A 20219-nucleotide genomic window follows, 5' to 3' on the forward strand; every position below is an offset into this window, starting at 1 on the left:
TTCCAGATGACTTACCCTCATTCTCAGTACCACCTACATACAGGATAGCTCACAATTGTCTGTAAGTCTGGTCCCAAGGGATCTGACACCCTTTTCTGGGCTCCTCTGGTACCAGATAAGCATGTGATATTCCGACATACATGCAGGCAAAACACTCTTACACATAAAAATTTTAAATGTCTTTTTTAAAACATGTAGAAAGTTAAACTCAGTATCAGTTTAGTGTATAAGCTCAGGACATATTTTAGAGAGATAGTGGTTAAAGGAGAATCAGATAGATCTTAGTGAGGTTTCTGTTGGGTTATTGGGAAAGAAGTGACAGGTCTAAGGTAGATTTGTAAAGAAGATCTAGGGTCAAAACCTCTTTAAAGAACACAGAGAATAGCCGGGCAGTGGTGGCGCATGCTTATAATCCCAGCACTCCGGGAGGCAGAGGCAGGCAGATTTCTGAGTTCAAGGCCAGCCTGGTCTACAAAGTGAGTTCCAGGACAGCCAGGGCTATACAGAGAAACCCTATCTCAAAAAAACCAAATCCAAAAACAAAACAAACAAACAAACAAAAAAAACCAAAAAACAAAAAAAAACAAAACAAACAAACAAACAAACAAAAAAACCCACAGAGAGGTTGGAAACTTAAAGAGGACAATTAGAGAAGAATTGGATTTGAATCAAAGGCCAATAACTTAAAAGTAGTTAAAGATATGTGAAATGCTATTTAAGGGACCAATGGATCAGTAGATAAAGGCACTTACTTGTGTAAGTGCCTTATAGAGTTTAAAGCATAGCTTGTTCGAACCTTCATGGTAGAAGGAGGGAACTAACTTCCACAAGTTGTCCTCTGACCTCTACACACTCAAAGTTGCATGTTCACAGGTGGACACAAGTAAACATAAATAATTTAAGCAAACAATCTTTAGTAAAATATAGTATTTTAAGTATACCCACAGAACTAAATTATTTTAATGAATTAATGCTTTCCAAAATACTTCATTTGTTAATAAAATAGTCAACATTTGAAAAACAGTATTTATTGTAAATGAGTTAAATGGATCCTGTAGTCTACAAAAACATTGATATAAGGGAAGGGCTGTAAGGAAGACAAAAAAATTACAATGCCAATATTAATGAGGAGACTACATTTGTAGGCAATATTTCAGTTAACAGTGTGCTCTTTTAGATAGGAAAGAGTAGTATCTGTCTGTACAGGATATAAATAGTTCAAGTTAAAATTAAATACAAATAAAAGAAAATTTTCAAAGCAGCGTATATATCTCAATCCCCCAATGAGTTCTTACAAGTTTGTAAGTTAGCCAGCACTTGAAAGGCAGAAGGAAATGGTCTACATTTCAAGGTTCAAGCTAGCCAGGAGTGTTCAGTAACATTGTCTCAAAAAAATTTTATGGTTTATGTAAAGGAAAAGGGGAAAGTGAAGCACAAACATATATAAAATGTACTTTAATAAAATTATGGAAGAGAACATGCTTGAAAAGCTCAGGAACATAGACTGTAAAAAGTTTAAGTATAGAAGGAAATACTGTGAATAAAAATTTTATTAAAGAATTGTAGGAACTATAGCATTAATGTTTCTCTGTTCTATTTCTTGACTGTGGTAGACACTGTATGTATGACCAGTTGCCTTAGATTCTTGCCACTGTGTCTTCCTCACCTTAGATTCTTGCCACTGCCTTTTTTTTTTAATCTTAATGGATGTTATGCCTTCAAACTGTGTGAATCAAAGCAAATATTTTCCTCAAAAAAATTGCAGTATCAAACCAAACTTTAAGACAGTCCTTAAAGAAAGAAAGTTTTAAAATAATTTTTTTTAAAACTTAATCAGCACAAGGACCAAATAGCAAAGTGAAAATGTACCACAGGCATGAAGAGGTTTTTTTCTTTCTTTTTCTTTTTCTTTCTCTTTCTTTTTCTTTTGTTCTTTTCCCTCCCTCCCTCCCTCCTTACCCCCCTCTCTTTCTTATGATGCGAGGGGACAGGTTCTCACCATGTAGCCCTCACTTAGCTGAAACTTTCTGTGCAGACCAGGTTGGTCTAGATTTTTACAAATAGCTAGCTGCCTGTCTTTGCTGTGCTACAATTAAAGATGTGTGCTACCCAGCCCAACAAACCTCTTCTTTTGCCTAGGCTATCTGGCCAGCTTGCTTCTTGGACCCATCTGTCTCTACTCCACACTCAGGTTTCAGATACATTTGGCTCTTGCCTGGCTTTTTTGTTGGTGTTGGGGACTTAAACATCGGTTCTCATGTTTGCACATCAGATGCTCTTACACACTGTTTACCTATTCTACTCACAGAATTTTTAAAGAGGGGTGTGTGTGTGTGTGTGTGTGTGTGTGGTGTGTGTGTGTCTGTCATTGTATGCCTGTGTCAGTTTTCTGTTGCTGTGAAGAAATACCATTACCATGGCAACTCTTTATAAAAAAAAAAAAGCATTTAATTGGAGCTTGTTTAGTCTATTGTCATGTTGGGAAGCATGATTGCAGGCAGGCATGTAGACATAGTGTTAAGAGTTGTTGAGAGTTCTACATGTGGATTGGCAGGCAGCAGAAAGAGAAAAATACTGAGTCTTGTTTGAGCATTTGAAACTTCAAAGCCAAAGCCCTAGTGACACACTCCTCTAACGAGACCACACTTATTCCAAAAAGGCCTTGGACTTAGAGCTCATGTTTTTTTTGGCCAGGGTGTAAGTCAGTAAGCTTCAGTGATTCTTTTGAAGCTGGGGTAAGTTACATGTGTGTGCAGGATACCTGGCTTGTTATGTGGGTAACTATGATCTGAACTTCTAGCTCTCATGATTCAGTAAACACTCCACCCTTACAATATCAAACTGATGGGGAAATAAGTTGATATTTGTATTTTCTATTTATCAATATATGAAATAGGGTATCATATAGCTCAGACTGACTTTCAACCCACTATGTAGCTAATGATGAACTTTAACTTTAAAAAAAAAAAAAACACTTATTTTTTTGAGACAGGATTTCTCTGAGTTGTTCTGGCTGTCCTGGAATTTACTCAAGACCAGACTGGCTTCTAACTCAGAGATCTACCTGTCTCTTCCTCCTGAGTGCTGGGATCAAGGGTGTGTACCACCTCACCTAGATTTTTTCCCCCTGCATGTATGCCTGTGTGAGAGTGTCAGATTCTCTGGAAACTGGAACTACAGACAACCGTGTGGGTGCTGGGAATTGAACCTGGGTCCTATGGAAGAAAAACCAGTGCTCTCAAATATTGAGCCATCTCAAATATTGAGCCATCAAATATAGCTCCTTTATTGTTTTGAAACACTGAGTCTTAACTATGTAGGCTTGGCTGGCCTGGTATTTCCTTTGTTAGACTGAGATGGCCCCAAAGAGATCAGCCTACTTATGCCTCCAGAGCACTAGGATTCACGGTGTGTGCTGTCACATGTTGCTTTTAATTACACATTTATTTTGTATAGGTTTGTGTGTATGTGAGCTTATGTGTACCATGGGCACATGTGTAGTGGAAATCAGTTCTCGGTTTTGAACTCAAGTCCCAAAGTTTAGCAACAAAACACCCTTACCTGCCTAGACTTCTCACTGGCTTCAGCTCCAGTGAGAGTTAAAATTATGGAGGCATCTGTTCTCTAAGTAATTTAAGACATCTTGAAATTCCTTTATTCTGTTTTTTAGCCTTTTTATTTTCTAACATTTAATTGAATGCTCAGTACTTAATTTTAATTTATGATCAGTTGAGAGGACTTAGATTGTGGGTCTTAAAAAATGTTGGAAGTTTTACCATGTTGTATCCCTGGCTGGCCTTGAACTCTGAATCTATTTGCTTCTACATTCTAGAAGTCTGGGATAAGAGGTGTTGGACACGATGTCTGGCTGGAGTTTGATCACTAGAAAAAGTGACTCTGTCTTTTGGCTCTCAATGTTTCATTGTTTTTTTCTTTAATGAGTTTCAAAAATGTTTATATATGCCTGATACATTTTTTGTCTAACTGTTACTTTTAACTTCTCAAAGTCACCCTTTTAGGTTTGTCTCATGTAGACCCTGTAGATGGATCCATGTAGTTGGATCAGGATTAGTTTTTTTTTTTTTTTTTTTTGGTTTTTTTTTTGGGGGGGGTTGGGTGGGGACCCAATTTAAAATGCTTTTACTTGTTCACATAATGTGGGTTTTACTTCTGTAATATTAGTCATTTTTTGTTGTTGTTGCTTGTGTTTCTGCCTGGTTTTTTATCATCTTTTAAAATTACTTTTTAATTTGCTCTCATTGTTCTTCTCATCTTACAAAAATACTTTATTTCATTTTGTTTAGGATACCATCAATTTTTTAATGTTTTATTTTCCTTTAATAAAGCCAACATGTAATAAACTGCTAACATGGATAAATGTTGTCAAACCACGACATCATCAGTTGTAATATGGATGCTGATTTCAAATAAGCTAAAACGTGAAATTGAGTGCATTTTAGAATGATGGTCCTTTGCTGTTTGTACTTGACCTGTACAGTAAACTGTTGTTACTGAAAAGCCGAAGCCTTAATACACTTCAGTCTATTATATTTATCAAGTATCTTTTCTGAGAGCGGTTGCCTGAAGGCAATATTCTCAGCATTCTTAGCTTTGAAGTACTATTCATGGCTTTCAAGTGAAAGGATGTTTTGTCTGACAATATTTTAATATTTAAATTAAAAGTCAGAATTGGAGATACACTTCTTTTTCCTTAAAACCCAACAGACTGTTCCCCTATCTATTGGCCTATAGGGTTACTATAGGGAAGTCTGGGACCAGCCTGACTTTTTTTTTTCCCCTTTGTAGGTGACCTACTTCTGCCTGGGTATTGGCAGACTTCTTTCTTTATCCTTGAAGTTCAGTAACTTTATTAGACTGTATCTCGCTCTTGGTGTGATTCTCTATTACATTTTTCCTGTTAGTGGTAAGCCATCTCGATCGGTGGGTTCAGGAAAATTTCTTAGATATCTTATATGCTTTAATTTTTGGAATTCTTTCTTAAGCATTAGTTATATAATTGCCCATCTTCATTTCCGGCTCCATTTCATTATTTACTAAATGCTTCCTTTGTTCTGTTCTGATATGTTATTTTCTTGATAATCTTTACTAAGTTTGTTCTCTTCAGTATTAGGACTACTACTTATAATGTGGATTTGTTTTTGTTTGTTAGTTTCATTTTGATAGTGGCTTCACCACTTCATTCAGTTTTGTTATGTATGTCTGTGAGCAGGCTTTTCAATTTACCTTCTATTTACAAATGCTTTTAGTACTTGTAATGTCAAAAGGTGAAGCTATGTTGTTTTTGAGAAGATGGGTTCAAAACAGTTATAGAGTAGCCATGTCAAAATCTATTCTCTGTGAACACAAAAACAAATGATTTTGATTAAGTCTTTGTGTCAGATTTTGTGTTTTGTTAATGACTTGAGATTTGGTAAAAGCTCAATCATAATTCTTGATGAAGATGTATAAACTGCTTGCGCATAGTAGAATTCTGTTTGTTGTGTATGTTTCTGTGTATCAATAAAGGATGATTAATTATTTTTTACTTATGATTAATTACTTTTTACTTATAGTCATTAAAAGTCTATAAAGGTTATTTTTTATTGAGTAAGTTACCATGCAGAATAGATGAAATTCTTTGATGTTATGACTGATGTATTCTCTATCATTCATGTGTACCACAATGAAAAGTTCTTTTGTAAGAATTTCTCCAGAGTACCAATTTGTTCTTTGTGTTTGTTCTGGGTGGGGAACTGAAGATGGTGAACAATGTGCTCCTGATCTTTATTCAGACTTGAAGGCTGTAGTGGACAATGGGACTATGACTAGTTGTTGTTAATGTGTGAGATTATTACTCTGACTTTGAATAAAAAAGGCCATTTCACTTGTTAATGGAGCAGGCTCTCTCATGAGCAAGTTTGTGTTAATTTTCTCTGTCTGTCTTCTTCCCCCTGAGGTGCAAATATATGTCTCAGAATTTCTTAAGGATTCTAAACTATTTTACTTAATTATCAATATTGTGACTGCTTCCTGTGATGTTTCTGGGTTTTTTTTTGTTTGTTTGTTTCTTTGTTTGTTTGTTTTGTTTTTAACCAACCATTAGCTTGTCAAACACTTATTGCCATAGATAATAGATCCTGGGACTTTAATAAACAAAAATTCATGTTCCTTCAAACTAGCATTCTAGGTGAAGTAAAGGAGTTAAACACAATTAATAAAATGTAGTAGAATACTAAGTGGAAAGGAAAAGTTTACATTTCCTAAGAACATGGGAGTCATAATTAAAGTTAGGGTGACATTTAAGAATGCTTGGTGAGGGAGTGAATGTGAATGTGTGAAGGGTACCACAAGTGCAGCATCTGCAACGGGGATATAGATGAGAATGTTGCAGGAAAATGATAGAGTAGCTGAACCCAGAGACAGAAGGTGGGAGTGAGATACTGGTAAATTCTGAAGGACTTTTTAAGGCCCTCACCAAGTGAGATTAGGCTTCCATATGAACAGCAACACGATTTAGGTTTATAGGGGTTTCTCTGGCTGCTAAATTGATCATAGAAACAGTAAGGTAGGCTAGGTGGAAGTGGAAGTCTTCCCAGCACTCGGGAAAGCAGAGATAGGCAGATCTCTGGGTTTGAGGTCAGCTTGGTCTGTAGAACAAGTTCTAGAACAGCCAGAGATACACACAGACACCCTGTCTCATAAAATAAACAAAACAAAATAACAGCAAGGTATTTTGGCTAGCATTTTATTATACACATATATACACATATACACATATAAGCAAATGTTTTATAACTGAAACGATACATTTACTAACAATACTATTTTTTGTTTCTGTTAGGAGAAAGGAATTCTGGTCAAATTACGGTAGATTTGTTTGATTCCACATCTTGTCTGTGCTTAAACTGTCAAATAAGTTATAGCCCTGACTTAATAAGTAAAATTTTGGTTGTATATTCAGACAAAATGAATAAAATCAAATAATAAAAGCTAAAAATTAAATACCTAAAATTCTACTAATAAACTGCTACTAAAGAGTTGTTGCTGCTCCCTAGGGACAACTGCTTTCATAAAATATTTTTGGTTCAGATTTCCTGGGGATTTAACTCCATGCTTCTAAATGATATGTTTATAGTGTCTGTGTTTTTGGTTTATCAACTTTAGACATTCTCTCTTGACTTCTTGCTATGACAGATGTTTTCAGTCCCACTTCTCACTACTGATCTTCCTCGTTCATCGGTCACTGACTTGGCGCCTCTCTGGGGTTCTGCCCAGAAGATTTAGCCTTCCTCCTTCGCCTCAGCCCCTCTGTGAGTATTTTGCTCCCTACACTTTGCTGACCAGTTCATGTTCTTCTATCTGTCTCCATCCTTCAGAACCATGGGCAAACTATGTAGTTTTTGAAAAAAATTTAAGAATTTTTATTGACTTAGGTTCATATTGGCACTTTGGAACTCTTGAATAATAGACTAGAATATTAGGTCAAAAGGGGTTTTTTTTATATGTATACACTTGAAGAATTTAGTTTTTGTTTTGCTATTAAAATGTTTTGAAGATTTGTTATTTTACATACATGAATGCTTTGCCTGAATGTATGTCTGTACACCTGTGTGCCTGGAGTTCAAGTAAGTCAGAAGAGGCTGTCAGATGACCTGGAGCTGAAGTTACAGATGCTTGTTAGCCACTATGCCAATGCTGGGAACTGAACCCAGGTTCTCTGCAAGAGCAACAAGTGATCTTGACAACTGAGCCATCTCTGCAACCCCACTTTCTGTTTTTTAAAGAGATAGATGATATATTTGCCATATTTCATTCTTCAAACAACTAAATTTTCTCATGTCAGCATCTACTCTTTCAAAGTATGCTAAATAGGTATGTAATTTTTTTCATATCCTGGTACTATAATATTTCTTTCATTTTGAGTTTTTAAAGTTGTAATTAAAATTACTTGAATTATTATTGAATTTTTCCAGCGAAAATATTTTTATGTTCCAGATATTTCTCTTCTAGGAATAGCCATTTCTAAGTCAAGAAGATAGGCTTTAAAAGTTTTGATTGCTTTAGAAAAGTTTTACAGGTCGGCTTCCTTTGCTTCTGTTTTTTTCACCTCACCTCTTATGGTTAGGGAACAGGACAATGAATTTAGAACAGGATCTGAGACATTTTTGTATATTTTTTGTTAGTTAATATTTGTTAGGTCACTGCACACTTACCATTATCATGCTTACTGAATCATTCAATTCAGGGAAGGCTTTTAAACAATACACACAAGGTATTAAAGTACTTTTAATAGATACCCAAATATGTTGAAAGAGTATCCTATAATTTACTTGTTTACTTAAAAATATGTATTTACTTTTATTTAAAAATTAATTTATAAAATGTGTTTCTAAGTTTGCTCAGCATTGTAATACTCTAGCTTTGTTTCTTAGCAGGACAGCCAGAGTAACCACCATTATTCTAATGGAGGCTTTGATTTCCTCACTCTGTAAAGAATGGCTTGCAGGTTAGGGGAATTTAATGTTTGTATCCATGTGAAGTTATTTCTGTTTTCAATGTCTTTATCAATGAGATTAAAATGAACCTTTCTGGGACTGGTGAGATGGCTCAGTGGTTAAGAACACTGACTGCTGTTCCAGAGGCCCTGAGTTCAAATACCAGCACCCACATGGTGGTTCACAACCATCTGTAATGGGATTCAATGCTCTCTTCTGGAGTCTCTTCTGAAGACAGCTACAGTGTACTTACATATAATAAATAAATAAATCTTAAAAAAAAAGAACATTTTACATAGGGAGAAGTGCCATAGAAGCTACAGGAGGAACTCACATAGATATATATATTCACATAAATATAAAGAAAGTCTTTGCTTAGGCTGGCCCAAAACTTAATTTGTAGCTCTCAGCTTTGGCTTGGAGATCTTTCTGTCTTAGCCTCCTGAGTGCTGAGATTACAGGCATGAACCACCACCCTAGCTTTTAAAAAAATTTTTTATGGGGGGCTCAAAAGTGACCACAAAGCAAACAAACCTACAAGAATATTTAAATTAAAAGTCAGTGATAAAGCAGAAATGACTCAGAAGACACTATATCAGTAAAGCCACCCAGACGGGTGACAGCTCGTGAAAATTGTAAACCTGGGCTTCATTTTATAACCTGATAGCAGTTCAGCAATTTGGGGGTGTCCTTTCTAGTCGTCGTCCCCCTCCCCCTGGGGGCATTCATTTTAGCTGGTGTCTGCCTCTTCTAGGTAACTCAGAATGTGTGAGAGTAACTCTCAGCAGTCTTTACATTATGCATATGCTTGGGAAAAGAGGAGCCTAGTGAATCTAATGAGTTTCAAGGACTTCTTGAAGGTGTTTTGAGTAGTTTACTCCCACAATTTAAGGAGTGTCCTTGCTGCATACAATGTTTAACTTCTCTATAAATGTCCTGTCTTAAATCCTATGGTTTCACTTTCTTTTGTCTCATTCCATGTCTTGAAGAGTTGCCCTCCAATTTGGAAGGGTTTAATGATGGAAGAAACTGTGAGGCAACGTGAGAATGTCAGGAGTCCAGATCAGTAGAGGATGAATAGGATTGAGATACAGTAAAATCTTAGAGGACGGGTTTGGCTTGTCAAAGAAATTTGGTTACACCCCATAAGAGAATAGAGGCACAGAAAGTCCTTTACTTTTTAAAAAAGTTGTGCAAGTTTTTTCCTTTCTTACTCTAACTTGGTTTATGGTGGCCTATTCAAATTCTTAGACTATGTTTATTTCCACATGTGTTTCCACTAGAAGACTTTGTAAATTTTTTGTTGGGATTGTAAATTCATTTAAATTTTTTTGTTATATTTATCCATGTATTAGTTTTCTTTCGCTGTGATAAAATACCTTGGCCAAATGCAACTTAGAGAAGAATTTATTTTGACTGTGGTTCCAGAAGAATATAATGTCAAGGGTGTGGGGCTGTGGAACATAGCAGCACATGGCCAAAATAGGAATTATCTCTTAGTGATAGACTTCTTTTAGCAAAGTCAAATCTCATAAAGTTTTCATAACATCTTCAAAATGGCAACAACAGCTGGTGACCAAGTATTCAAATACATGAGCCTGTTGGGGACATTTTAGTTTAAACCACCCCAATGTGTTTATTGTGTGTTTAATGTGCTCATGTGGAGGTTAGAGGACAACTTGTAGAAATTGGTACTCTTCCTTCTACCATGTAATGGTTTCAGGGCTTGAATTCAGATCATCAGACTTGGTGGCAGTCTACTGAGCCATCTCACTACTTCAAATTCACCTTTTTTTTTTTTTTAAAAAAAAAGATAGACTTATTAATTAATTAGCTAATTAATTAATATATGAGCACATTGTAGCTGTCTTCAGACACACCAGAAGGGGGTATCAGATCCAATTACACATGGTTGTAAGCCACCCTGTGGTTGCTGGGAATTGAACTCAGGACCTCTGGAAGAGCACTCAGTGCTCTTAACTGCTGAACCATCTCTCCAGATTCCCCAAATTTATTTTTTAAATATTTTCATGTTTAATAATTGCTTTCTATAGTTAGCTGGAAAGTCTATTACAGTTGTGCTAACTGTATAAATTGCTTTATCACTGACTTTTAAATATTCTTGTAGATTTGTTTGCTTTGTGGTACCAGGGATTGAACCTATGTCCTTAAACATGCTAGGCAAGTTTGCAAGAGCTAGAGGGGCATTCTGTCTTTCCCCTTTCTTTGTTTCTTTGTTTCTTTCTTTCTTTTTTTCTTTTTTCTTTCTTTCTTTCTTTCTTTCTTTCTTTCTTTCTTTCTTTCTCTCTCTCTCTTTCTTTTCCTTCCTTCCTTCCTTCCTTCCTTCCTTCCTTCCTTCTTTCCTTCCTTCCTTCCTTCCTTCCTTCCTCCTCTTTTCTAACACCAAAACTGGTTTTGAATTCACTCTGTAGCCCAGATTGGATTTGAACCCTAGGTATTCTCCATCAGGCTTGCTAGTTGCTGGAATTATAGGTCTTTCTGTGATACAGTGTTTACCTGTAGGTTTCTAAAAGTTAATTATATATTAAGAATTATTTGTTAACAATGAGGGTTTGCCTGCATGTATGTGTGTATATATGTATACATACATACCATGTGTAGGCCTAGTGTCTTAAGAAAGCCAGAAAAGAGCATTCGGTTCCCTTGAATTGGAGTTACAAGTGATTGTGAGCTTCCATGTGTGTGCTGTATACTATGCAAGAGCAGCAAGGACCAATGTGCCATCTGTCCAGTCCCCCTTATGGATTATTTTAAAAATATCTTAAGGCTGGGAATGATGGTATATCCTTTTAATCCCAACATTTCAGAGGCAGAGGCTGGTGGATCTCTTGAGTTCAAGGCCAGCCAGAGACCCTGTCTCAAAAAATATTTTTTTTTATTTTAAAAAAAGTGTATATGTGTATGTACACATAACATGCCAGTGCATATGTGTGCATGTGAAGGCCAGAGAACAACCTTATATGTTGTCTTCAGGACACTTTCTATTTCCTTTGAGATAGGTGATTACAGAGCCACAGGGATTCTCTAGTTTTGGCCTCTTCAAGACTAGGATTACAACTAACTATGTGCCATTTGTAACCCTGGTAATTCTTTGTGGGTTCTGGGATCAAACTTAGGTTCTGGTGCTTATAAGTCAAGTGTGGAACCATCCTCTTAGCCTCCAGGTATAGTTTTTAATCTTCTCAAATAATTCATGGCTTGCTTTGGAACTTATCTTTTGTCCTTTAGAACTATGAAGATACTGAACAACTGTTCTTCATGCAGTGCTCAGCAGTGTCCATATTGATTGTGTCTATAAATTTGTGGGGCAAATTACCACTTGTTTTCAGAAAACGTGTAACTCATCTTCACCTTCACTTTTCTGTTGCATAGAAACAATCTCCTTTCCCCTACCCCCAAGACAGTGTTCATTTCTCTGTGTAGCCCTGGTTGTCCTGGTACTCCCTCTGTAGACCAGGCTGGCCTGGAACTCAAGATATAGGCCTGTTTTTGCCTCCCAAGTACTGCAAATAGAGGTTTGCATCACTACCTCCCAGCTGAGGGTTTTTTTTTTTTTTTGGCTTAAATTTATGTGTATGTGTGTTTTGCCTTTATGTATGTTAGCATGAGCCCACTGAGCTAACATAAAAGCAATCTTTTCTTAAAAAAAAGATTTATTTATTATATCTAAGTACACTATAGCTGTCTTCATACACACTAGAAGAGAGGGCATCAGATTTCATTACAGATGGTTGGGAACCACCTTGTGGTTGCTGGAATTTGAACTCAGGACCTTTGGAAGAGCAGTCAATGCACTTAACTGCTGAGCCATCTCTCCAGTCCCATGAAAACAATCTTAATGTGTGCTTTTTTTATGGCTTTGTTCATTGTTAAGTTGTTTTGGTTTTTGCACTTGCACTATGACCACTTCTATTGTTCTCTTTCCTCTCCCCTACTGCTTGTTTCCTTCCACTTCTCAAATAGTATTCCTTCTATATTCATGATATACAAACACATGCAAATATACTTATGTGCACATGTACATGCATAATATAGTCTTGAGATATTTATAAGACAAAACATTAAATATATCTTAGTTTAGCTTATTTCACTCAACATATGATGGGTTCTATTTCCATTTATTATCTTGCAAGTTACATATTTCACTCCTTTTTTAAAATGTTAAATTATTACTTTTTTGAAACTGTTATATTTTATGGGTAAGTATTTGCACAGTTGTACTACAGAGTGCCTGTAGAAGTCAGAGAACAAGTTTGTCAAGTTGTTTTTCTTCTTTCACTTTCATGTTGATTCTGCTTATTAAATTTGCTGTTGGTCTTGTATGACAAGTACTTTGCCCTTTAAGCCATTGTATCCTTTATAGCTGAATAAAATTCCATTTTGTAGACATAATTACATTTTATTTGTCTTCATCTATTGATGGACATTTAAGCTGACTTGTATCTTTAATAGTGAATAGAATTGCAGTAAGTATTGTGCGCGCAGGTACCTTTTGTGGTAATGCTGTTTTTGGATTCTTTTGGGTATATACATAGGATTGATGTAGCTGGATAGGACAGTCCTAGTTTTTGAGGTTATGAAGAACCTCCATACTTCGTCCATAATGGCCACATATATTTTCATCCCCTCATTCCCTTTTGCTCTTTTATTTTGTTTCATGTGCTTTCCTAGGCCTCCTACCTATACTCATTGTTTTTATATAATGTCTTATTTTCTTCAAAGCTTCTTAATGGTGAAAAGGCCCAGAATACCTTTCAGTAAAGATTATATTGATTGCATGTATACCATTTCTGAATGGTCAGAACTCTCCCTTTCATTACTAGAAAATGAATAAGGGATAAAGTCAGTCATGATTCGGATCACAGAAGTATATTATTTCCATCACCTTAGATGGAAAAGATTTGAAAATGAATTTAAAGCATGATAGAGGGATATACCAGAAAGTGAATCAATATGCATCTGTATATTCATTACTTTCTTTGTGGCTATGATCAATACAGAATCATCTTAAGGAAAAGTTCGTTTTGTTTGGATCATGGTTCTATTTCTCCTCCCCCCCCACCAAGATTCTACCGCCTACCACCCACCCAATTGCTTATGGTTTTAAAAAGTATAGTTTTTCATGGTCAGGAATAGTGTTGCAGCAGGAAGATAGATCACTTTCCTGGAGCTCTTTATAGCCTAATGGATCAGGATTCAGAGCATTTGTGCTAGAACCAGAAATTACTATCACCTTTAAAGCCTTGTCTCACCAGTCCACTTCTGCTAGTTAGGCCACAATCCTCAAATTTTCACAACTTCCTAAAACAGCAGCACCAGCTGGTGGCCAAATGCTCCACGCGTGAACATACATGATGTTTCATATATTTTTAAACCATAATAGAGTGTATCATAGCTGGTTCAATACTGTCTTACTTGATATGCCTTGTATTGCTCCTGGTATGGCCTGATGCTTAGCTTAGATTAGTTTCTCCCATACACCTAAGTCTAAGAAGTAGTGGAAGATTTGCAGGGGTAGGGGCTGTTGAAATCTCTAGCTTTGGCTGTCCAGGAACTTGCTCTGTAAAACAGGCTAGCTTTGAACTCAGAGATCTGCCTGCCTCTGCTTTAAAGGCTTGTACCACCACACCTGGCTTGATTTTTTTTTAAAATAGGTTTATTGTGTGTGTATGATTATATTGCCTGGATATTTGTAAGTGTACCACCCTTGGCCAGAAAAGGTTATTCGACCTCTTAGATCTTTAGTTATAGGTGGTTGTGAGCTGCCACATAGATGCTAAGACTGAACCTGGGTCCTTTGCAAGAATAGTAAGTGTTCTTAGGTGTTGAACCAGCTCTCTAGCTCTCAATTCTCTCTCTCTCTCTCTCTCTCTCTCTCTCTCTCTCTCTCTCTCTCTCTCTCTCTCTCTCTCTCTCTCTCTCTCCTCCCTCCTTCCGTCCCTCCCTCTCCTTCTCCCTCCTCTCTCCATCTCCCTCCTTCCCACACTCTCTCCCTCCCTCCCTTCCTCCTCTCAAAAGAATGATTTTACATCATATGTATGAGTGTTTTGCCTACTGAGTCATTGCTCTAGCTCTCTCAACAGTGTTTTAGAATACATATATTTGAGTGTTTGTTTTGTATACTGTTTGTATTTTTATAAATATTCTATAGTTACATGAAAATAGATTACTACTTAATCATATAAGTATTTTTACTTTATTATTCAAGGTGATATATTTCTGTATAGGTGACTGTTATTCTGACCTATGTGACTTAAGTTTTCATGTCATGCTTGTCTCAACCAAAAAATATCCAGCCAAATTATTTTGGTACTCATCAATTTAATTTTTAGATAAAAACAGTACTCTTGTACTTGACCAAATCATCAGTCCATGCAGTTACAGAGATTGAACCAATCTATGTATATATATAAAAGTACACATACATATGTATTAATTTGCCTTTTAATTTTTTGTATGTATGGTTTACCTGCATATATTTTTGTATATTTTCTGCATGCCTGGTGCACATAGAGTCTAGAAGAGGGTATCTGATCTCTGAAAATTGTAGTTACAGATGACTATGAGCCACGATTTGGTTGCTGGAACCAAACCTAGGTACCTTCACAAGTAATAAATATTCTTAACTGCTGAGCAATTGTGTATATTTTTAGGCTTGTGGTAATATTTTTAGTTTTGGGTGTTTGTGTGGACTCAGTAATTATTATTTGTGTTTCGGATTACAAAATTCATTTTTAGCAGTACAAGAAGCAGGCCAGAGAGATGGGTCACTGGGTAAGGGTTCCTGTCCCGAAGCCTGACCACCTAAATTCAATTCATATGGTAGAAAGGGAGAACTAAGTCCTGCAAGCTGTCCTTTAACTTCCACATGTACAGTATGGTGCAGTGTACATGTTCACACTATAAATGATGTAAAAAAGAAAAAAAATTTAAGAAACAAGTTCTAAGGTTCATCCACAATCTTGTTCATCCTAGTTTGATTTCTTTGACTTCCTTATTCTTTGTATCACACTTTGCTTTAGAATTCTGTAGTTTTGTCACTACCAGCTATGCATTGTTATGGAGAAATAAATCTGAGACCAACTTGATTCTTCTGCCCACATTTTTTTTACTTGATTTCCTTCTCCTAGATGCCCATGTTATTGCTTTAAGTTTAGTACTTCTTGCTCAAATATGTTCTATTTATTCTATATTTTTATTTTCTTGTGAATTAGTTTAGGCTGTATTTATTATGGAAAGCTTATATATGACTTTTAAACACTGAGACATTTCTCTAGCTTCAACTTTTATAGTTAGTCATTTTTATTTTTTAAACTACATTTTAAAAGTAAACTTATACAGTATCTTATTGTCAGCGTTTTGAGATACAGGTAAAGGAGGCAGTTTCACACTGTCGACCTCAGCAGCCTAACATATTCCCAAAGAGTTTTAGGAAAATTGACTCAGGCCAAACCAGCATTTGTGAATTTGACTTGAAAAGAAGTCAGGACTAGGCAGCATATTATGAAGCAGACAGAGTTTAGTAAACATTTTAATACAGGTTTAAGCATGTATTAATAGATGTCTTGTAGGTTTACAAATGGTGAGGAAAAAAGTCTTCCCTCAGGAATATTGGAAGTTAGAATATTTTTACTGTAAGCAGGGAGTCAGGGGAGGAGGGCTCACAGCAACTCTCATTAGAAACATAGTTTGGATGATGTTTGGAGCTGGCTAGTATTTTTCTTAAAAGGTGGTAGCGAAGGTATAGGCTTGTTCTTGAGATTCTTTTGTTTTGTTTTGTTTTTTGTTTTTTTTTTTAATTTGGTTTTTTCGAGACAGGGTTTCCCTGTATAGCCCTGGCTGTCCTGGAGCTCACTCTGTAGACCAGGCTGGCCTCGAACTCAGAAATCCGCCTGCCTCTGCCTCCCAGAGTGCTGGGATTACAGGCATGCGCCACCACCGCCCGGCTCTCCATGCTGTCTTAAATACCCGTCAACTCAAAGACCCTCCTTCTACTTCCTGAGGCTGTTCTTGAGATTCTAAAGAACATTGTATTTGTTAGACTATGGGAAGGCAATGGATAATTAACATTTTCTATATGTATCCTAAGATAGGACAATATTTTGTGTCTTCTTTTGGTGATGAGGAAACAGCTCAGTCAGTAAATTGCCTGTTCCAAAGCTTGAGAGGATCCCAGTTTAGATTCCCTGCAGGGACTTAATGCTAGAAGGGCCGGGGGCAGCCCTGGAGCTCATTGGCTAGCCAATTTAGTCAAATCAGTGAGCTCAAAGTTCAGCGAGAGACCCTGTCTCAAATCTGAAACCACCAGCTGTTGGTCCTTGCCTTCCAGACTCAAGCACTTATATGCACACATCTTATTTTTCTGTTTTATAATACCACTATAGGTTTTATCCTACTTTATGGATAAGAAAATGAAGCTTGGGAAAAAAATGAGATGACTAAATTTGGCAAGACTAAGGAGAATTGAAATGCAGACTTAGTCCTGACATATAATACCATATAATGTATATGGTCTTCTGTTCTCAGGAATTCCTGCTGCATCAGATTTCAGCAGAGAAGTATGCTGATGATGTTGTATTTAAGCACAAGCTACAACATACAAAGGGCATCGGGATATGTCTAGATAAACTCATCAGGATATGTTTAGAATATAAGAGTCATTTAAGTTTGTAGGGAGAGAGAAAGAATGAGAATTTAGATGACTTTGACAACAGAACAGCTTTATCTAACCTGAGAATGACACACCATGGTCAGATGTAGGTGGTAGAATGTACCTGTTAATTCTAAGGAAGAAAATCCTTTTGGCAGAATATTAGAAAGTCTTTATAAATATGGAATGACTGTTTTTTGCCTGTCTGCTCCATGGTCCCCCCCCCTTTTTTTTTAACCAGTTAGGAAGTCAGCTCACTGTAGCCTATGACTCAAATGTAAAGAAAAATATTCTAATTGTAAGCAGTTTTAATGTTGATTAGAAATCTATAAAGATTATTAGATTGGATCTTTAAAAAAAACTTTAGTAGAAATGTAATAAAATTTTTGTAGTTGTTTGTTGATATATCACTTTATTAGTTACTTTTCTATTACTGTGAAAAAACACCATGACCAAGGCAATTTATAAAAGAAAGTGTTTAATTGGGCTTACAGTTCCAGAGGATTAGAATTTATGATGGTTGAATAAAGGCATGGTGGCAGGAACACCTGAGAATTTGACTCTTAAACAGCAAGCAAGAGACACAGTGCTAATCTCAATGCTCACTGCTGCTGACACATCTCCTCCATTAAGGCCATAACTCCTAATCCTTCCCAAAGAGTTCTACAAACTGGGAACCAGGTATATGAACATGAGCCTATGAGGGCTGTTCTCATTCAAACCACCACTGGTATTTTTCCAATATTGATTTATTAATGAAGGTTGAGGAAATGATTGTTTGTGTAGTTACAGTAATTACAAAACACACCTCTTTTCTGTTTCTCAACACTATTACAGTAGATGTGTAGCAATTCCTGTGATAGAGTGGTAACATTATTTTGGTAAATTCATAATTTACTTAAGAGAATCTACAGAATATTTAGATAAAAGGTTTTATATGTTACCTTAATGGTTTAAAGAATTGGGCATGATGGTGCACTTCTGTAATTTCAATTCTAAGTTGAGGCAGGATTATAAATTCAACGCTAGCCTGGACTACATAGTGAGACTTTACCTCAGAAAGCCAGAAACTTGCAAAGATGGAAAGTTAAAAAAAAAAGATTCAAAGACGATCTGCTGTAAATATGGGACTCTAAGTTTGGGGTCATGGTTTTTGCCTTTAACCCTAGTGCTGGGGCACTAGGGAGGCAGAGCAGGCTATCTAGGGACAGACAGTGAGACCTTGTCTAAAAAACCAAAATGTTTATTTTTATTATTACTATCATCATTGTTATTTGTTTGTTTGTTTATTATTGAGACAGGGTTTTTCTGCATAGCCCTGGCTATCCTAGAACTTGTTATATAGACTAAGCTGGCCTGGATCTCAGAAATTCGCTCACTTACCTCTGCCTCCCAAGTGCTGAGATTAAAGGCATGTGTCACCACTGCCTGGCAGATATTTCTTAATATCTGTTATCTAGTCAGATTTCATATATTCAGTTAACTCATAAACATCTCTCACCTCTTTAATGTTTAGATTCTATAGAAAATTGCTTGCAATCCCAGGTCTTGTCCTTATAATTTCTCACATGTAGCTTCTATTAGTTATATTCATAATAGGGATTCTCTTAACGTGTTTCTCTGTGTGTTTTATATTTGACTCTTTTGTTGTTGTTGTTGTTGTTTGGTTTTTTTGTTTTTGTTTTTTTTTTTTTTTTTGGGTTTTTTTGAGACAGGTTTCTTCCTGGTTGTCCTGGAACTCACTCTACTGTAAACCAGGCTGGCCTTGAACTCAGAAATCCACCTGCCTCTGCCTCCCAAGTGCTAGGATTACAGGTGTGCACCACCACGCCCCGTTTTATATTTGACTCTTACTATGAGCTTTGAACAGGTTCAGTTTTGCTACATGAGATTACCTCAAAAATAATGACTTTTATCTTTTAAAGATTTATTTGGCTTATTCATTTTACATAGAAATTTTAAAAAATGTAGAAAAAGTAATAAAGTGACATTTCTGAAACTTTTCAGCTTAATGTATTTTTATTTTTTAAGCCAGAGGACAATCTTGCTTTAAAAGAAAAAAAGCAAAACAAGACCCAAAAACCCAGAGAAGGCAAACTTTAAATTTCTGCAGCTTCTTAAAGTAGGAAGATAAAAAGGAGGAAGAAGAAGCTATGTCTTTTGAATAAGAAAAAGTTAAATTTGTTTGAGTAATTCAGAAAATTGGGCATGTTCAACTTAGCCATACCCAGGGGCTCCATAAACAATCGCATAACTGGAGTTTTTTAGAGAGAGATGTTCTTTGATAACATAATTATTATTTCAGTATTTGATAATAGAGTGCAAGGTTCTTCTACTTTCTTTGGTTTTCAAAATAATGTATTGCTTGCACAGAGTAGGCCAAGAATTGGATGATGAGATGGCTCTGTGGAAAAGATGTTGTTACCAAGCCTGCTGACCTGAGATTGATTCTTTACATGGTTGAAGAAGTATATCCCTCCCTCCCATCCTTTTTTCTCTGTAGCTTTGGCTGTCCTGGAACACATTCTATATACCAGGCTAGCCTTGATCTCACAGATATCTGTCTGCCTCTGCCTCCTGAGTGCTGGCATTAAGCCAGCTGTGGGATAAGACCCAAATCAAAATGACAAAATGGTTTACTAGCACCTAATTATAACAGCCATGGCTGGTTGGTTTTGTGTGTGTATGTTAGTTACTCATGTATTGAAATACATTTGTCTATCCTTCACGGTTATTATTCATACTAATACTCAACTCATAACATTTTTAGCCAATGGGGCTTCTAACTGATAGCTTTTGTTTTATTGAGTATTGAGAAGAGCCTAACACATTTATTTTTTCCTTATGCCTCAGACTTAGAATCTGTCATTTCTTCACAAAACCCTGCTTCACTGTTAGCTGTAAATTTGTATTAGAAGACCATATTGTGGATACTAGGAATGTTCATCATACTGAGATGACTGTTTCCCTGAACCTTTTCTGGTGTATAAGCCTAGTTTTTAAAAAAACACTTTATGAATTTGTATTGATCCTACTAATTCATGTTTGTTGAC

At 36.2% G+C, this 20219-nt stretch overlaps 1 protein-coding gene across 12 annotated transcripts in view; it reads left to right on the top strand.

Annotated features, from left to right (window-relative positions):
• The window catches only part of LOC127687708 (uncharacterized), a 472408-nt gene that overhangs the window by 38406 nt on the left and 413783 nt on the right, over nucleotides 1–20219 (top strand). For 2 of the 12 annotated variants that reach the window (XR_007978478.1, XR_007978477.1), the window contains exon 2: nucleotides 7195–7310. The exons of the other annotated variants lie outside the window; for them this stretch is intronic. The gene's annotated coding sequence lies outside the window, so the exon portion shown is untranslated. The remainder of the gene's footprint in view (nucleotides 1–7194; nucleotides 7311–20219) is intronic. 12 annotated transcript variants of the gene reach the window in all.

This window comes from Apodemus sylvaticus, chromosome 6, assembly GCF_947179515.1.
Source record: "Apodemus sylvaticus chromosome 6, mApoSyl1.1, whole genome shotgun sequence".
NCBI lineage: Eukaryota > Metazoa > Chordata > Mammalia > Rodentia > Muridae > Apodemus > Apodemus sylvaticus.